At 38.5% G+C, this 4,711-nt stretch overlaps 1 long non-coding RNA gene across 3 annotated transcripts; it reads left to right on the top strand.

Annotated features, from left to right (window-relative positions):
• The first annotated feature begins 845 nt into the window (after window positions 1–845).
• On the top strand, window positions 846–4,320 carry LOC143851154 (uncharacterized). Of its 3 annotated transcripts, none has more exons than XR_013236232.1 (3): window positions 846–978; window positions 3,342–3,623; window positions 4,134–4,320. It is a non-coding gene; the product is annotated as an uncharacterized LOC143851154 (long non-coding RNA). The 3 variants fall into 3 exon arrangements; XR_013236230.1 differs by having other exon boundaries at window positions 853–978; window positions 3,328–3,623; XR_013236231.1 differs by lacking the exon at window positions 3,342–3,623.
• Window positions 4,321–4,711: the final 391 nt, after the last annotated feature.

Raw genomic sequence — 4,711 nt, 5'->3', positions numbered from 1 at the left:
GATGATAGTTGATGGCACGCCGATTGGAGACGGATTCTCTCTTGTTAGTATCCGGGTTATAATAGTGGGCGATGAACTTTTGGTGAGACCATCAGGACGGTGCAAAACGATTAGAGATGCGGTAGGAGGACATGTCGTTTGGCCATCTTTCTGTGTAAGTTTATGATACAATTTTGGTTTTTAATATATATATATTTTTATCATACATTTACTAATCCGTTTCTTTTTTTTTTGTTTTATTTTCTTTGCAGGTTAAACAAGCACCGAGCAATTAAGTTATTTTTATGGTTTTAGTACCTTTCTGTAGTTATGGACTTGGATCTTATATGTTTTTTGTAGTTATGGATGATGAGTGACATCATCATTGGGGACATGCTAAACTATAGTTAATCCTCATGTGAACAGTCGTTGGGACATGCTATTGGTTTGTATCCGATTCCAAATTTTTTTGTGGACGAGATACCAAATGGATGATTTTGCTGATGGTCATATTATTTTTGCTTGATGATTTTTATATCTTAAGTGTGCATAAATAAGGAGGTTGATATGAACTATTAAGCAGGTAGCAAAGGGATAGGAATTGCATTCAGCATTGCTTATTCTTTTGTTTCCTTGCAGATGTAATTTTTCTTTAGTTTCTTTTGGTTTTCGATGGCTACATAATATGAGGCCCTCTGTACTGGTGCAAGGGAGAAGTTGTCAAGTTGTGGATGGGTCATGAGTCAAGAGTTGACTAGTTGTTGCTCACTTTCCCTGCAGACACGAGATCTACGATGAGAAAGGTAGTTCCCATCTATTACCATTTGATATAGAAATGCTGAGATAGGTCATGACCATATATTAGCATTTGCTCACTTTCCTTCTTTTCTTCTTTGTTGTATGATCCCACTGAAACTTTCTTTTAATGCTTGCAGAAATTTGTTTCTATAGAGAGCTTGGGATTTAGACCTATTACTTTGAACTATTTCCTTCACAAAGGTATGTCACTTGAATAATAAAGCTTTTCATTTCCTTTTATTCTTTTAGGGTGTTGGGCCTTTATTTTGTAGTGGGTTTATGTCTACCATATGCTCTGTTTATCTCCCTTTGTTTGATTATGTTTACATGAATGCATCTGTGTACCTTAAAAAAAAAATGAATGCATATATGTGCTTCTATGTATGTCAGTACATTTATATATTTTTCTGTGCATACACAAGTGTAGTTCAGTACATGTATATATACATGTTTCTATGTGAGGGTCGAGGCTTCATCAGAGGAGTCGGGATGCAAAGTAGAAGAGGATGATGGCCTGGAGTCGAATCATCTCAATGCATGGGTTTTGCAAGAGTGTTTTGATGACAAGAACTTGCCATGTGGGGTTCTTCGTCTAATTCCAAGAGGAGGACATGAGGGACATAATGGATTGATGTTGCTTTGCAAGAAGGGGTTGGCATATTGAAGTCCCTCATATCCCATGGCTTGACAGAGAGTGCTAGATGCTTCAACAAGCATTCTGATTTGTACCTTAATTGGATCTTTTGTAGTTCGAATTGATAATAGATTTTGAGCATGTGTTATATGGAATGCGACCTTTGGCTTGGTAGGGTAAGGGTAATAAGGAGACTAGTGAAGACTTTAGATAGAGATTGGGTGTGTAGCTGCTCCATACATTCAAGGTCTGTTTGGATACCTCATATTTTGTATTTATATTTGGAATTGAGTTTTCAATACAAAATGAATAGATCTGGCAGCTCATGGAGAGAGAGAGAGAGAGAGAGAGAGAGAGAGAGAGAGAGAGAGAGAGAGAGAAGGGGGTACTTCCTAGTGGAGGGGAGAGGTTGAGGAGCAAAGAGGGTGAAGGAAACTGCAAGATCTGTAGATTTCCAATTTCTTATTTCCACAGCATATTTTGAAATTTACTTTTTTTCACTGTCAGTTGCTAATTTGGAAATTGAAGGATTTGATTCGGATCCAAATCACAATGCCCGTTTGGATGCCCAGAAGAATTTGATTTGGATCTCTCACATTTGCAGCCCTTTTTTGCATTGTGATTTGGATCCAGATCAAATCCTCGTATTTCCAAGTCAGCGACTGACAGTTAAAAAAATTAGATTTTCAAATATGCTGGAAATCACAGTTTCCTTCACCGTCTTTGCTCCTCAACCTCTTCCCTCCAGTAGTAAGTACCCCCTCCCCTCACCCCTCCTCTCTCCCTTTCCTCTACATGAGCTGGCGGATCTATTCATGTTGTATTCAAAACTCAATTAAAAATCCAAATACAAAATATGAGGTATCCAAACGGACAAGGGCCACTCCCTTTTGGTAATTCTCACGATGTCACTGAAATGATACATGGGCTTTGGGTGGGCATCATTGCAACAAGCTATAAGACATTGGATATTGCCACCCAAGTAAAAAGGGAGTTTATGTGATGTCGGCCAAGACATTTTGTTCGTGAAAAGGGGCCTTTTTGGTTATTCTCTCTAGGGTGGTGGATTGATATTGCCACCCAACTTTGGCTAGGCATCTTCCAATTATTTTATAAGTGGGGCCCAAGTGGGAAAGAGGTTTCTATGCCATCTCGTTGCTTTATGAAGTTTCTGTTTGTGGGATTACTTAGGTTAGTGAAGCCAGCCAAGAAAAAGTGCATCTCCTCCTTGGATACAAATGCAGTGAGCATCAACGACCTCCTCCAAGAGTAGTGTGCCCTTGGTTCAATCCTCCATTCATGGTCAAAAATGTCAATGGCAACAACAAGGTGGTGTCTACATTTCCATTGCAATTCCAACCGTGGCAGAGTGTTGATAACACGTTCATAAAAGGCCCATCTACTTTAATTTGTTGTCCACGCATCCAAAACAGTCCCCTTCCTTTGTAATTCCTTGGGGTTTGTATGTGAATACACCTTGAGGGTAATATGTGGATTTGGAGCTCATTTCAATTGGATATCGGTCTATGTAATGGCCTTAGCCAATCTCAATTTACTTTTGGCCTATTATATGCAAGAGTATTACAGCTACAAGCAGTTATTTTTATTTTGGAGCTAATATCTTCTGAGCCAAGTGTTTTCAATGACAATGAGCCTTTGGATCCCCAACCTGAATTGTTGGAGAAGAACTCTCCTGCCAAAGATGCTGAGAATATTTATGCTTAAACCTTAAAGATAAAAACATACCCAGAATTCTCGGTTCTTCCAAGCTCTGCCTACCATGAGAACTTCACTGCTTTGATCCATTTCAAGGCTATGTTCACAAGGATGAATTTCAGCACAAACAATACAACTTTGCCTATCTCTAATCAAACTCAATGTGCACCTGTTAATCTTGTCACCGTGCTTGATGTTAGTGGCAGCATGACAGGTACTAAGCTTGCATTGCTCAAACGAGCTATGGGGTTCGTGATACAGAACCTTGGCCCTTCAGATCGTCTCTCCGTCATTGCCTTCTCATCAACCGCTCGCCGGCTTTTCAACCTCCGACGGATGTCGAATTCTGGGCGGCAGCAAGCGATTCACTACCCATTAATTCTACTTGGTGTCATTTCCGCCCGTTCATTTTTTTTTTTAACCAAACTCTAGAACCGGACAAAATCAGAATAGGATGCCGATTACAACGCCTAATTCTGACAATCCAAACACACCAGTAAGTGGGAAATTAAAAGTAAAAGTATATACTTTCTATTTCTACAAGCTTTATTTGGTTATCATTTACTATTGACATGGTGGTCCTCATTGACAGTAATTTTTCCAAATGCAACCCATTTTGCATTGTTTGACCTTTCCCCTCAAATCAAGAGAATAGGGGAAATAAAGAAATGGGAACCCTATTTAGGTGTGTCATATGGAACCCAAGTTCGAAATCTAGATCAAATCCTAACAATGGTTGATCATAAAATCATATAATCTATTATAATATAGCTATCAAATCAAAATCTTCTCAACATATCCAATATGCTGAGAAGATTGAAAAGACGAATATGGAATACTTAGCTCCATATAAAGATTATGCATAATCTAGTTCTTCTTTCCATATTCACATATGCATAATCTAGTTCTTCTTTACATACATCATGTGACTTGTTAATGCTAAGGTAAATTGAAGCTTTAATTTTGGGTCAATGACTAAAGTTAATGTATATGTGCTTTCTTTCAGGTTATCATTGAGTGGGCAAGCTTTCATTCTTCTCATCTTCCAATCACAGAATTCAATCTCTAAGGCATCCCCATGGATTTGTTTTGCTTACCTGTGACACTTGTAGCCTTTAAGGCATCCCCAAGGATTTGTTCCATCATTTGTAAATTTTCTATTGTTTAAATAAATTAAAAATTCTTTTGCCAAAGTGTACAGGTTCTAATATGTGAAGCAGGTTCTCTATGTGTCATGAGTTTTAATTTGTGAAGCAGGTTATGTATGTGTGTATTGTACCCATGTTTTGGGATATTTCAGCATTTTGGTATTTAAAAAAAATAAATCGTTCTTTTAGCAGCGGTCATGACCGCTAGTATAGAGCTGTGCAATAAACTGTAGAATTAATTTTACCCGTGGTCATGATCGCGGGTATATCTCTAGGCCAACTAAAGAAATGGGGTTTTAAACGATAGAGCTATGCAATGTACTGTGGAAATACTTTTGCCCGCGGTCATGATCACGGGTATATATCCCCAGGTCAGCTAAACAAAAGGGTATGTACCAGCGGTCATGACCGCTGCTATTTATACGAGGTACACTAG

This window comes from Tasmannia lanceolata, unplaced genomic scaffold (assembly GCF_043159265.1).
Source record: "Tasmannia lanceolata isolate RefF3 unplaced genomic scaffold, GAP_Taslan_0.1 ptg000018l, whole genome shotgun sequence".
In the NCBI taxonomy this organism is placed as follows: domain Eukaryota; kingdom Viridiplantae; phylum Streptophyta; class Magnoliopsida; order Canellales; family Winteraceae; genus Tasmannia; species Tasmannia lanceolata.
This window is presented reverse-complemented; position numbering and strand designations above follow the sequence as displayed.